The sequence below is a fragment of the Capsicum annuum genome, chromosome 12 (genome assembly GCF_002878395.1).
Source record: "Capsicum annuum cultivar UCD-10X-F1 chromosome 12, UCD10Xv1.1, whole genome shotgun sequence".
Taxonomy (NCBI): domain Eukaryota; kingdom Viridiplantae; phylum Streptophyta; class Magnoliopsida; order Solanales; family Solanaceae; genus Capsicum; species Capsicum annuum.
This window is the reverse complement of record NC_061122.1, coordinates 92,729,023-92,745,218: the sequence shown is the minus strand read 5'-3', so window position 1 is coordinate 92,745,218 and position 16,196 is coordinate 92,729,023. Positions and strand designations below refer to the sequence as shown.

The window sequence follows — 16,196 nt, the reverse complement described above, 5'->3', positions numbered from 1 at the left end:
ATGTGACATAGACATAAATGCCATAAATATGTCTCATTAAATTCAAAAGAACATTTTCTTTTACTTGAAAAGTTAACATTATTCAGTTCAGTGATTTATTGTAGTTTAGGAGAGACATTGATAATAAAAAGACCATTAATCAATGTACAAACAGAGATAAAATGTTTAATAATAATACAATCGTTATCAGAAAAAATAGCATCATAACCATATCTCAAAGCTCTAGAAACTGAAATCAAATTTCTTCTAAAAGCAGGTGCATATAATGCGTCTTTTAAAATTAAAACTCTACCATTACCAAATGAAATACTAATATCTCCTAATGCTAAAGCTGGAGCCATTGAACCATCGGCCTGAGAAACGCCAACATCACCTCTATTCAGCTTGCGCATTCCTTGAAACCCCTGTAAAGTAGTGCAGATATGATCAGTGGCTTCTGAATCTATACACCATGATGTGGTAGAAACAACTACTAAACATGTTTCAGCGACAAGTGAAAGTGAATCTAGCTTGTTTTTCTGTTGCTAGAAAAACTGGACAATGCGTCTTACAATGGCCTAACATTTTGTAATGAAAACACTTGTCGTTAGGCTTTTTCACGCCGTTAATTAATGCTACAACTTTCTTAGCATTGAAGTCTTTTTCTTCTTCTTTCCGTCTTTCGATTTAGAAGTAGAACTTTTCTTATCCAAATTATGACTCTTAAGTTTATTTTGACTCAAAATAGTACTGAAGGAATAAAAAGAGACATATTGAATCTAAGATTGAAAAACGTTATAATAGATCAACAGAACAATCATATAAACATTGAACGGTTAAACTCAAACTCATTATATACATATATATTCATGCATCTCAAATAACCAATTAATGAGATTGAATAACTATTTATGCAATACACATATATATAATAACTGATTATTCACTTAATAAAATTTAACATACCTAGCTCAGACGGAGAGTATACTGTTAGTTTAAGTGAAAACCTACTCTAGTAACATTGATTCAATCATATAGTACTCAGTTTAGGAGAGTTAATACAAATTATTAAAGAGAGACATATTGAATATATATATATATATATATATTGTAATTCCCTAAATCTAATACCCGGAATGCTACACGGTGCTCATGACCTCGAAGGAGCACAAGCTAACCCATGACTGATATCTGTACCTATATACTGCATAAAATACTTTATAATATGGAAACATAAACTGAAAGACCATAAGATTCAACAATGAGACACAGTATCTGATAAAAAAGTAACATCAGGGAGGGGTATGAAATACTTAAAACAAAACTGAAATAGATTATCTGAACATACCGCAGTCTGGAAAGCCTCTAAAACATGACTGTCTGAATAAGGAGTTGATGGGACATGTCCCCAACTAACTCCAACTAATAAACTAATTACTAAGATAATAAAATGATGATCATGTCCATGAAAGATGAGGACTCACTGCTAACTCTGATAGATGAGACTGGAATCTACTGATAATCTGGAGCTCGTGTCTCTGAACCTATGGTATAAGACACCACAGCGCAAATGCATCAGTACTTTAAATATACTGGTTTGCATGTGAGGTAGGCTGAATGCATGGGGTTCATATGCATGAACAATAAAAATAGCAGACTGACTATCATTAGGGTGAGAATACATGCATGAGACATAATAACTGACACTGATATCGTGATAATATGATTACTGAATCTGAATACTGATAACATGACATATTGATAACTGATATAACTGATAACATGAGTGATTGTATCTGACAGTCCTAAATCTAATGGAACTAGCTGAGTTTCGTACTATATCTGAGTTGACTTTATCTGACAGTCCTAAAATCTGAAGAACTATCTGAGTTCTATTACTGAGACTGATTGACTGTATTTGACAGTCCTGATTCTTTAACATGAAACTATGGGAAATAGTTATCTAACCGACATGCTCCTAATATGCCATTATGGCTGAGTTGGGGCCCAATCTATAACCCCAATTAGAAGGGTGTTAATAACGTACCACTGGTAAGGACAAGTTGTGGGTTACCCTCATCTGACTTAGTTTCCCCAAAAGAGAATGGTGGGGAACTTATCTGACAGTACTTATCCACCTCATCAACCCTCATCAGACAGTGTTGATGTCTCAATCTATGTTGGCTACATAGTTCTGGAATGCAAGGATGACTTCTAAGAATCACACCCTCATCTGACAGTGTGTGTTCCCATCCTTGGGTTCACTCGGTGCTAATTCCTACTCCTATCTGAATAGACTCTGAACATGATTTACTGAACTGAACATGGGCTGAGTTACTGAATTTTATTGACTGGCGGAATACTACTGATATCTAACAACTGACTAAGTTTATGAGATCATGGAGATTTCCTGAGTCATAAGACTGTCTGAAGTCTAAGGATTCATAGCTTGACTAAGAGTATCGTGAAAATATGACATGGCTTTAGGCATACATCTAATGTTTCGGGTACGAGTACCCCCAGGACTCGATGGAAGAAAACTGACCAAGCATAACTTACTTGAACATATAACTAATATCATAATCCATAATACATTTATAGAAGCACATCAAAACATGTGATAGGCATAACTTGTACATACATGGAGATTTCATGGTATCATGCTATTTAGGCACTTTTCCTTCATCTAGGCATTTAATCAAACATATTGTAGGCATGGTACATATAAACATCATTGTACAATAATTAAACATCATGGTTCAATTCTAATTTCATCATTCAAGGGTTTAGTTATAGGTTTGCATGAATCTATATCATTAATAATTTAAACCACATAAAATTTATCACCCAACATGGAGCAGAATTCAATTTCTCATTATCCACATGAACAAGAGCAGCCCAATCATGAAATTCATAAGAAAATCCATAAACTTGAATTTAGAAAAGGGATTCTTGGGCTTCATGGACGAAAGGAGTCCATGAATGAACACTATGCATATCTTGGTTCGTAAATACACAAAGATTGACGGAGAAAATTCTTGATTCTGAATCTTCTATGAAAAGCCCTAGGTTGTTCTTGAGAACTTTTTGAGAGAAGAGAGTGTATTTTGGGTGAAAAGTGGTTGAATCACGTGTTAAAGGGCTTAAATATGGGTGGAAAATTGACCATTTTAACCCTGGACGCGTCTTGTAATTTCAGTAAAAAAAAAATTGAATTGGACCCCTGGCGCGACGCGGCGCTATCTCTCCGTGTCACTGGAATTTAACTATTAGGAAACTGAAAGATGGTGCGACGCGGAGCCATCGCGTTACCCCTTCTTTTGTGACCGGAAACTTTGGCGCGACGTGGAGAAAATCGCACTGAGACACTAAAAAAGGACAATTGCCATTTCAGCTTATGGCGCGGCGCGGCGCGCCACTGACCAATATGGTGCTATTTTACGACGGGAACTTGAAATAGTCATAACTTCTTACTGGGTTATCGAATTTAGGTGAATTTTATATCGATGGAAAGCTTATTGAATTTTTCACATGAAAAAAAGTAAAATCTTCAAAATACCACGTGTACAAAAGTGGATTCATCTTTCAAAGAAAGCTCCTAACATTTTTTTAGACAATTTCAAGCTAGAAAAAGGTACGAGGTATTATATATATATATATATATATTCATGCATCTTAAATAGCCAATCGATGAGATTGGAGAACTACTCATTCAATACACATATATAATGATCGATTATTCACTCCATAAACTTTAACATACCTAACTCAGATGGAAAGTATACTGTTAATTTAAGTGAAAACCTACTCTAGTTACATTGATTCAATTATATATTACTTAGTTTAGGAGAGTTAATACAGATCATCAAAATAGCGATTAAATATGTAATGACTTACACTAAATTCATTCAATAGGGAGGAAGGTTTAAGCTAGCTTATAAACTTAATACTTCATTACTATTTAAAACCTAATACTTTATTTTATTTTATTTTGGTTTCCCAGGGTATCTCCACAGCCGGCAACCGTGAGACTAATCCTCCATTCCTCTGTCAGCGCACTAAGCGGTAGGAAAATGGCCACAGAATTTGCTCCATTCGCCAAAGACGGGGATCGAACCCCCGACCTCTTGCTTAAGGGACGTAGTGCTGAACCACCATGCCAACTCTAGTGGTTAAACCTAATACTTCATTACTATTTAATCTTGATAATTATGGGGATGAAACCTCTTTTTCAAAATAATTTCTCTTCATTAATATATCTAAGAGTTCAATAGATTACATTTTCTCCTTTTGGGTGAAATATAAAACTAGCGATTAAATACGTAATGTCTTGTACTAAATTCATTCGATAAGGAAGAACATCTAAGCCAACACATAAACTTAATACTTCATTACTATTTAATCTTGATAATTATGGGAATGAATCTTCTTTATCAAAATAATTTCTCTTCGTTAATATATCTGAGAGTTCAATATATCATGTTTTTTCCTTTTGGGCGAACACCTTTTATATTCCTTCTCATATACACTTATTCAGAGCTAATTTATACATAATACATTGAGCTAATTTCAATAACTCAAATAAATAAACTACTTTTATAAATTTTAGTTTTTAATCATAATTATCAATTTATGTATTGATATAATCTCAAATATATAAATATTTAGAATTTTCATTGATTTCAAATAAATAAATCACTTTAAGTGATTACTATTTATTAATCACAAAATTCTTAATGTAACACAATACTGTGCAACAAGAAAGGAATAAGTTGCCCATGTGCTTCCGAGTGGACTATATCAAAACAAGAATTACGGCAAAATGCACATATATATACTGCCAATGGGAAAATTGATCCAAGAAGAAATACCACTGCTATTATCAAATTAAAGAATCTTCACTGGAAGATTCTACTTTTCTATTATAAAAACGGCACTGCCAATCTAAATACCCATCACATGTTCAACCCTTTTCTTTTTTTTTATTTTAACAATCACATGTCACGTGATTTAAATCAAAGGAGAAAACATTAGATCAAGGTTGGAAAAAAAAAATAAAAAAACTTGCTGCCATCATTATTTCACGTGCAGTAAAAGGGGAAAAAAAACAACCTTGATTTACTTTCACAAATTTTCAAAAAATTTGAGAGAAAATATTACTCTTCTAATCACGAGACAAGAAAGCAACAATTTTATCTCTTTCAAAACATTGTTGTTTTCTAACGCCGCCAACACTAGGATATCTCAATTTAACCCCTTTTTCATTATGTTAAATAATTCAAAAATTTTGGGCTAAATATCAAGATTTCGTATATTTTTAATAAGACGAAAAATTAAAGATTGTGTCATGTCTAAATCATCTATTTAAATGCAACCAAGGCTCTTGAATGGATAGAATCAGTTGCACGAAATATACACAACTAACATAAATACTTATTTCATGCAGAGATGCTTCAAATTAATTAGGAATATTTCTTAAAGCGTGAGCAGATATCTTGAAGCGAATTCGTCTTTGAATCTACAGTCTTCTACAGTGATTCCAAATTTATAATCGAACTCTCTCAATACTTGGATGGACAAGTACTGAATAGAATACTCAATTCTTGGCTTTTAGGTTAGGAATACTCTCCCAATCTAAAGAAGAAAGAAAAACACATCTATATTTCTACTTGAACAAGGATAGGCGATGGCTTCTCCTTTTCCATAGAAAATAATATTTCAGGTTTTACTATAATATGAGCACGGTAGGAACCACAAAATTAATTATTGAGACTTCCTATTATGAAAGTAATTCAAAATACTAATTTGATTATTCTTACCATAATAAATTACAAATTATTCCACTAAAAATTCATAATTACACTTCTCTATTTTATTTCAAAAATCCCCACTAAACACTTATGTAATTCTCCATGTAAAAATTACATATACTAATCAATAAATTAAATTTCTGATAAATGTAATATAATGATTAATTTTCTTTAGAGCAATGATTAACTTATTTCATATGTCGGATTCATAAATTCACTGGCCGGGTTTACACAAGAAAACTTATAAGTTTCTATAAAAGGTGTATCATCAAACTTTATACCGAGATATGAAATTCATCAACTAACTTATTATTTCACCAATATATATTGTTATCATCCAATCTACCAGGAATATTGACCCATCTCAGAATCTTACCTTTTAATAAATCAAAACGATAAATAATATATACAGATCGCAATAGTTATATCAAGATTGAGAATCCAAATCATCTGCTATATAAGTTGAGAACACATACGTGATAATGATTTATCTAGTGTAACGATTTAATGAATTGAATAAATAAATAATCGTTCAATAAATAATACTACATCAAAATCACATAGTTTAGTATATCTTAACAGCCACCATATTGTGTCTTGATTTATGAGATACTCTATAACTCTTGCTCAGAGGCAAGACTTCAGCCAATGACTTTTTATTTTATTTATTATATTTATATTTAGATTTATATTTATATTCATATTCATATTATTATTATTATTATTATTATTATTATTATTATTGTTATTCTGCTATATAGAAAGGACAACTCATGACGACCAATGGCAGTTTAGTAAATCATTATGTTAAATAATTCAAAAAATTTGGGCTAAATATCAAGATTTCGTATATTTTTAATAAGACGAAAAATTAAAGATTGTGTCATGTCTAAATCATCTATTTAAATGCAACCAAGGCTCTTGAATGGACAGAATCAGTTGCACGTAATATACACAACTAACATAAATACTTAGTTCATGCAAAGATGCTTCAAATTAATTAGGAATATCTCTTAAAGCGTGAGCAGATATCTTGAAGTGAATTCGTCTTTGAATCTACGGTCTTCTACAATGATTCCAAATTTATAATCGAACTCTCTCAATACTTGGATGGACAAGTACTGAATAGAATACTCAATTCTTGATTTTTAGGCTAGGAATACTCACCCAATCCAAAGAAGAAAGAAAAACACGTCTATATTTCTACTTGAACAAGGATAGGCGATGGCTTCTCCTTTTCCATAGAAAATAATATTTCAGGTTTTACTATAATATGGACACGGTAGGAACCACAAAATTAATTACTGAGATTTCCTATTATGAAAGTAATTCAAAATACTAATTTGAATTATTCTTACCATAATAAATTACAAATTATTCCACTAAAAATTCGTAATTGCACTTCTCTATTTTATTTTAAAAATCCCCACTAAACACTTATGTAATTCTCCATGTAAAAATTACATATACTAATCAATAAATTAAATTTTTGATAATTTAATATAATGATTAATTTTCTTTAGAGCAATGATTAACTTATTTTATATGTCGGATTCATAAATTCACTGGCCGGGTTTACACATGAAAACTTATAAGTTTCTATAAAAGGTGTATCATCAAACTTTATACCGAGATATGAATTTCATCAACTAACTTATTATTTCACCAATATTTGTTATCATCCAATCTACCAGGAATATTGACCCATCTCAGAATCTCACCTTTTAATAAATCAAAATGATAAATAATATATACAGATCGTAATAGTTATATCAAGATTGAGAATCCAAATCATCTGCTATATAAGTTGAGAACACATACGTGATAATGATTTATCTAGTGTAACGATTTAATGAATTGAATAAATAAATAATCGTTCAATAAATAATACTACATTAAAACCACATAGTTTATTATATTTTAACAGCTGCCATATTGTGTCTTGATTTATGAGATACTCTATAACTCTTGCTCAGAGGTAAGACTTCAGCCAATGAATTTTTATTTTATTTATTATATTTATATTCAGATTTATATTCATATTCATATTCATATTCATATTCATATTATTACTATTATTATTATTATTATTAATATTATATTATTATTATTATTATTATTATTAATATTATTATTATATTATTATTATTATTATTATTATTATTCTACTATATAGAAAGGACAACTCAGGACGACCAATGGCAGTTTAGTAAATCTAACTAAAATAAAGGGAATAAAGTAATTTTGTTTAAATGGTACAGTGTTCAATAAAAATCTAGAGTAATCTTCTTTTGTTTTCTTCATCCTAGATAAATGTCAAGATAAATAAATACAATAAATTCTCTACAAATATCTGTGAAGATTTATATTTTCAAAAAAAAAAATTATGTGTAGTTATTTTCTTTTCAATTTATTTTAAATTGTCAGCTTTACTTATTTAACAATTACATAATAACATTGTTCTCATTTAATAAGAAAAATAATTAAAAAATAAATATTTAATCTACTTTAACAGAAAGAATTTTATAAACTTTATAAAATCATCACTTATTTCTTAAACCATATCTAATCAAATAGCAAAATACAATATAAAATGAGCTCAAGAAAGAATTTCTTAGACACATAAATAACTATCTATGTGCGTACTTGTCCACCACTAACATGTTAAAGGACACTTCTTTCTCAGCCACATAAATCAATATCTATTCATGTGTCCATTTATCCACCACAAACACATTTAAAAGACAATTCTAGAAATAATGTTTCTAGAATTAACATTTCATAAAGTGACTCAAATAAATAAGTAAGAGGCTTTTCATTGTCCTTCCAGATATCTCTTCTATCAATCATCAAATCATCGGTAAGTTTCTCCATCTTTCAATTCTCATTTTTTTCATTCACTGGTTTATTTATTCATTAAGTGATAATTTTTATGAATTTTAAAAAAGTATGTCTTTGTGACAGAATTTGTATTTTTTTAAATTTTAACATGTATTTTTTTAGAAATATTGATATATAGTGTGTTTTGATTTTGAAATTATCAATTTAAGGCTCAAAAAGGCATAAGATTAGTGCAAATGATGTATACAGAATAGATATTTTTGTTTAATTTTAACATGTATTTTTTAAAAATATTGATCTATAGTGTGTTTGATTTTGAAATTATCAACTTTAAGGCTTAAAAAGGCATAAGATCAGTGCAAATGATGTAAATACATCCTTTGCATATGAAATAGAGGGTTTTGGACTAAAAAATCTACTCGCATAGCAATGAAAAAGCTGTTTTAGGAATGAACAATTCATTGATAGTTGAATTAATTCATTCCTTTGTCATCATCACAGTGTTTGTGTTTTGTTCATCATTACTGAATGGTAGAATTTTTATTATTTTGACGAAGATTACTTTTATGTTCTGTCTTTTTGCTATATTTTGGTAATGACAATGATGATAGATCCTAAGGCTTGTTTCTCAAATCACTCGTAATGACCAGCGAAGTGGTTGCACCTTCGCGCGACTTCAGAGTAAAATGTTGCTTCTATACTCCTTGGATGTTTGAGGCTGACATGATGTAGCTTTTTTTAGCAGTTTATGTCATTAAAATATCTTGGGTTCATGTTGTCAAAAAATATCTTCTGTTTTTAGCAACTGGTACTGTTTAATTTTTTGGCATATTCTTATATAATTTTGCACTTAAAGTTATCTATTTGCTTCTAAAGCACCATAATTTCCGTGATGGTTGGTGAATAGTTTATTGATACAACATGTGATGTGGAGCCACATTTGAGTTTATTGGCAATTAAATGAGAAACTACTCCCTTAAGGATAGATGTCTCTTTTGTCTATTTAATGTGTACAATCTATGCCCCGTAAAGTTTCATAAAAATTTGTTGGAAGCTCTCCGATCTTAGCATAAACTGTTATTTATTGGAGCTAGCATACTCTTATATTATTCTTATTCCCGGTAAGATATATAACATAATTGGACCCAAAATCTAGGAACTGCTAAAGGGTAAGTGGGGGGGGGGGGGGGGGGAAAAAAAAGAGGAGTAAAATAAAAACTTAGAAAAGAGTTAAAAGAAGGGGGCCTTCAATTTTAACATTGATATTAAGATTCAAGGTTTCTACAGTTCTCAAAGTTTATGATGCAACAAGTATTTTTAACAGAAGATAAAGGGGATTATTTTTTAATTCGAAGAAAATGCTATAATGCTAAAGGTTAGAAAGAACTCATCCTCTATAATGTTAAGTTAACAACAACTACCATTTTAGTGTCATAGATTTTTTAAGTTAACAAATCGAATCCTATATGCCGAGCTACACTCCCCATTTGGTACCTTCATAATCATGAATTTTAGAAGAATGTCCATCTTTCAATACACACAGATAAAGCATGTACAACATATTCAATCATCAACCATAGTTAGATTATCACTCACGCTATGGTCAGTTTCCTACCAAGAAGTCTCTTCCCTTCATGTTGTAAGGTGTGATCATATGGAACATAAGAAATTATTTTTCAATTTTTTTTCAATCTAGACTAATTGTACAAACTGATTATAAATAACAAATGGCTTGATAAAAAGTTACCCTACTTACTTCCGGACTTTCCCAACAAAGAAGCGAACAACATGCAAATTTAATTTAGTTACTCCTTAGAAGCCAGAGAAAGTAAATCATAATAACTTGTCAATTTTTTTATACGTGTTATAACAACTTATCACTTTTGGTTGTCACTTTCATACATTGCATGAACCATAATGATAATCTTTGTTATCCCTTTCGAGTTCTGAACATGTTCAATTGTATCGTTCTTATCTACTCCAATTCATGTTTTGGCCTATTTATGAAAAAATTATATCGTGTGTTTATTTTTTCATGATATGTCTAAATTAATGAAACTTTAACATGAACAACATGACAGTCTCATCTCGAATTTAATCTTTAGTTTACATTGCACATGTTATTTTTATCAAGTACATCAAACATGTTTTGATCGGTTTTTATGTAAGAAAAACACATTTAAGCATTTCTTAGCTTTACAAATTGAACAATTGATGAGTAAAACCATTCGCAAATATATGACATGCATTACTGCATTATTGGGACTACTAGTATTTTACTCTCCTTACTTCATGTCAAACACCAAGCCTATGTTATTTCTCACCATCGTCTTCTTCTTCTTCTTCAGCTCTTCACCCTATTAATTAGCGTCACTCTTTTTATAGTGATGTTGTTTAACCTCTTAGTGTACCAACTCAGTTTATTTTATCTTCTATAGGTTCATCTTAACCATATTCACCGTTCATTAGCTTGTTATAACATTCATTTATGTTTCATCACGTTTCTATCTTTATGTCTTCATCTAGCCAAGCCTTCTTATTAGTGATTTTTTTGGCATTAGATGTCAATTATTATGTAGCATATGTTATATCTAGTATTACTAAAGACACATTATCAAACTTCCCTTTAGTGCTATTACGATGCATTACATCCCAAACCCACTAAACTAATTTCACCTACCTCCAGACCCTTATAGGAATCATCTTGACCTATATCTCAACTTTATTATTTCTAGGAACAATCAACCCCAACTACCTAAGTTGCTAGCTTTAAGAAATTTGTGTCCTCAATATGTTATTATTGTTTCCCCTTCTTTTTTTTATAAAGCTAGATTTTAGGGTATATGTGATTCCTTTTCTGCAATGTTTGTTTTTTACTTTCAAGTGTTTTTTATAGTTATTCTATAGTGAGCAGCAACTAAGGATAGTTTGAAGAAAGCTATAATGTGTCGCTAAGCAGTGCAACTCAGAAGTATAATATTCTCTAGAGAGGTAGAATAGATGTTACTTTAGATAGCAATTTGGTCGACTATCGAGCTTAAGTTAGCTGGGCAATTTAATGAACATTGATCTTACAATAAATAGTTACAGTGAGTTGTATAGATACATTATAGAAGGTGTATCTTGACACAAAATTCCATATTAATACAATAATATATATTTAAAGAATGAATTTAATAAGCTGTAACAGTGATTAATTATATGGTACATTAAGTGGATTCAAATAAGAAGAATAGAGATCCAGAAATGCTCTGGGATCTTACTATCTTCCTTTACTCTGCTCTTTCTTTATTCTAGCTTTACATGTGTAACTCTTACCTTCTTTTCCTGATTTGGAGAAGACACCATTTGTCACCATAAAGTGTGCTTGAATATTACAAACATCATTATTATTTCTTAAACTCCCATGTTATCATTGCCATACACAACAAAGTGCTATTGAGTTAGGAAATCCTTTTTTATGTTGTTCCTTCCATATTATTTTATAGATAAATTGTCTTGATTTAACTAGCCACTATTTGAAGCAGATATGCAAATTAAATATTTAAGTTTCTAATGACACCTCTATTAGGCGTGTGTACAATTCTGTGTTGTATTCGTGTACTTGTAGACAGTGGAACCGGCAGCTTGCATGAGATGTAGACTGCTGCATTATATTTAAGTAAAGCTCAATAGATCCATCCATGATCCGATCCAAGCAGTGTAGTCTTACGTCTTGGGGAATGAGGATTGTCCAAGTAGAGAGAATTGAGTATGAAAATTCATATAAAGTCACATCCAGCTAGCTTGGGAGTGAGGCATAGTTGTTGTTGTACAATGAAAGCAAGCATTATGTTTTAAGTTCTTCATAAAAAGAATGATGTTGACTTGGATTGCACAAGTCAGTCATCCATACATGATCTGATCCTTTCTATTCCCCAGCTTTATGGCTTATTTTTATGTTTTTCATAAGTGTATTTAAACTTCGGTTATGAATTTGTAACTTGGTGATGCTTGTTTTTTGTTCTGAAGTGATAAGTTGCTTCTTTGACATATTTTTTCTTATTTTGTGTATATATATTATGTCACTGTCTTAGAAATAGATAGTTGACTTCCTTTTGATTTCAGGAATCAAATTGGAGTTCAATCTCAAGGATACCATCATAAGTGCAACTACTTTGCTAATGGGTATGTGAATGTTTATCTAGGTGAGTACAAAAATTTTAAGGAGAGAGATACGTACAATATTATTAATGCTACGTACAATGTAATTCTTTCAATTTACAAAAGGATTTTCATTCCGATACCACATCAACTTAGGTTATTGAAACTTTTATCCTAATAGCTATTGTGTATGTCTTCTTTGTATAAAGATTTATTTTATCCTTACATTTTGAACTTCTAAACTAATTTAATCATTAAATCTAATTTAACAGGTGTTTGATCGTGAATGTCAAGACACAGATCGCAGAAACAAAAATGCATCTCCTATTGTAGAATTTATAAAGGGAAAAGTCATCATTTCCACCTCAAACTATACCTGAAAAGTCTAAGTCACACCTAAACTATCATAGTGTCCAATTACACACCTAAACTATAAAAAAGTGAAACTATTACCTTCTTAGAAGGTGAAATGGCAGAGAAGGTGTATTCACCTTCCTAAGCTGTGTGAGAGGAAGGAAAAAATCTTAAAATGGCAGCTTCCATACATGTGTCACTATTTCATTTGTTATTATATCATTAAGTACTCCTAATATTCTTCTTAATATATACAATTAGATTAATTATTTTTCAATTGAAAAAATATTAATAAAATTAATTTTTTTTATTTTTTCAATTGAAAAAATATTAATAAAATTAAATTTTATTTATTTATTTTAATATGTGGGTCCCGCCTTCTTCAATTTCTTCTTCACCAAAATCATCATTAAAACACCACCATTCACACCATCATCATCAAACTCATATCTTCACCACAATAATTTTAAGAATCCACCATAAATTTTATTATTAAAATCACAATATAACCGCTAGTATCATAAAAATCACAAATCACCACCATAAAATTTACATTTTGGGCATGCTTACTGATTGTGACGGTGAAATATGAACCAATAAAATTACGTACATTTTGGGACCTTTTAGTTGGTGCCTTCTAACTAATCTGCTTTACCTCTTTTATCTTTTTCTCATAATTAGACACTTTATTAAAACTCTTCCTTCCAGAAGTCATGCATACAAACAAATCGTGAAGATTTGTGTTCAAACCTTTAATAAATAAGTGTACCCTCTTCTTCTCAGTGCCCAGAATTTGGGTAGCATAGACAGATAGGGAATTAAACTGACTCATAGAATCCAATTGACACCCTCCCATACTTATGATCCAGAAACTCATCTTTCTGTGGTTACGAAGAGTTTGAGGCACATACTTCTCTAAATAGAGGGCATGAAACTGAACCTATTTACTTCATTGTGTGATGGTGGTTATAGCGATGGTGATGGTGTTGGACGACGATGGTGACAACTGGGGAAGAAATTAGGAAATGGAGAAAACTGAGAGAAAAGTGAGTAAATGAAGTCATTCAAAGAAATAATGGTGATTTTTATTATGATATTGTGATTTCAATGAAAATTTTAGTAATGGACGTTGAATTTTATAGTGGTTGTTTGTGATACTAATGGTTGTATTGTGATTCCGATAATAAAATTTATGGTGGATTCTTAAAATTATTGTGGTGAATATTTGAGTTTGATGATGATGGTGTTAGTGGTGGTGTTTTAATGGTGATTTTAGTGAAGAAGAAGCAATGGGTGACGTGGATTTTTTTAAAAAAAATTGACATAATATCTGATGTGGTAATGACATAGCGATGATGTGGCGCGAGTGTAAATCACTCTCCATCATGTAACTGGTTCTTATGTTTTGGGGTGGAAATAGTTTCACTTTTTTATAGTTTAGGTGTGTAATAGGACACTATGATAGTTTAGGTGTGACCTAGACTTTTCTTGTATAGTTTGAGGTGAGAACGATAACTTTTTCCATTTATAAATGCATATGTACCAATGTAAATAAACAATAATCACTATAATATGTGAATGTCATGTGACCATCTAATAGTATGATATTCTCACGGTTGTATAAAACATACATTTGGGATCTTCGATATGTCCGTGGTAACGATATAATTGTATATTGAAATGTATTTAATTTATATATATAAATAATTATGCGTTGGGCCCGTGCAAATCACAAGCATCCTTATCTGGTATATACAGAAAGATGAGTAGAAGAATGACCAAGGACATATATGTCATTTCACATTTAAATGACACAATCAATTATCAATAGTCATATCGATCAATAAAGAATTTCATTGGTCATTTCTTTATTTTCTAGCATAGGTGTTTATATTTTCTCATTGGACCCATTATGTGGCTAACAATATTTTTACTTTCAAATCTCAACTTATTCTACCATATTATTTATAATGTAATATTTTAAATAAATTTAAATTTATAATCTGAATCTTCTTCCACAAAATATTAGATTATTAATATAGAATTCAAATTATTATTTATTTTTATGTGGTAAATGTTGAATTTTTTCTTCAACTATTTATTTTCTTATATTTTAACTTTTCAAGTGAAAATTTTGACTCCGTCGAAATTTTTAATACTTCAAGCTTTTAATATTATTAATTTTTTGCCCAAGAAATACTGTCACACATGAACTTGGTGGGTTAAAATTTAAAGTTGTTAACCTATTTCAAGATATTGCTTTTTGTTAGTTATCAAACAATATTACAGAAAATATCATTAAATTAGTCTATAAACGTTTTACTAAAAATAAGAAAGAACTACATATGCTCATATAAGACTTCAAACGCACAATTTTGTATCCACTTATGAATTGTAGGTGTAATCACAATTGACGTGCATATCAACTCGCAAAAAAACATATTGAAAAAATAAATTTTTGAAAAAGATTGAAGTATATTAAATGGTTAGTGTAAAGAACTTTTACTAGATTTATATAGATATATTTATATTTAAGCTTTCATAAAAAATGAGACTTGTAATATTAAAAATAAGAGTATATAATACTTTATTCATTCCTTTTTATTTGTTCCATTTGAATTGTGCTTATGTTCCAAAATACTTGCTCTTTTATTCTCTTATGAATAGTCTGAACAAAATCTTTCTATTCTGTCATTGTTCAATAAATGTAATCATTATTGATTTGAAAAGAGGTATAAAATTTAACTAAGGTTATATTACTAAAATAATTTTAATCTTTTAAGAGTAAAGAATTTATTAAAATGTGTGTCTAACCTAAATAAAGCAAATAAAATGAAATGGAGGAAGTACAACATGATAGATGAATCAACCTGCATGTAAAATTTCTTTAAACTAACATGTAAATAACATAAACAAAATTAATCCCTTAGATAAAAATTTTAACTCCACCAATTTTATTTTAATTTTGCTCTATTTTTTATGGATAATTTTCAACTATCAATAATGTATCTTTAGTAATTTTATATTATTTCATTATGAAAATGAATATATGATATATTTATATGGGTT

At 30.0% G+C, this 16,196-nt stretch overlaps 1 long non-coding RNA gene across 1 annotated transcript; it reads left to right on the top strand.

Annotated features, from left to right (window-relative positions):
* The first annotated feature begins 8,411 nt into the window (after positions 1–8,411).
* Positions 8,412–14,336, top strand: LOC107851544. The gene is made up of 3 exons (XR_001669060.2): positions 8,412–8,649; positions 12,738–12,817; positions 13,046–14,336. It is a non-coding gene; the product is annotated as an uncharacterized LOC107851544 (long non-coding RNA).
* Positions 14,337–16,196: the final 1,860 nt, after the last annotated feature.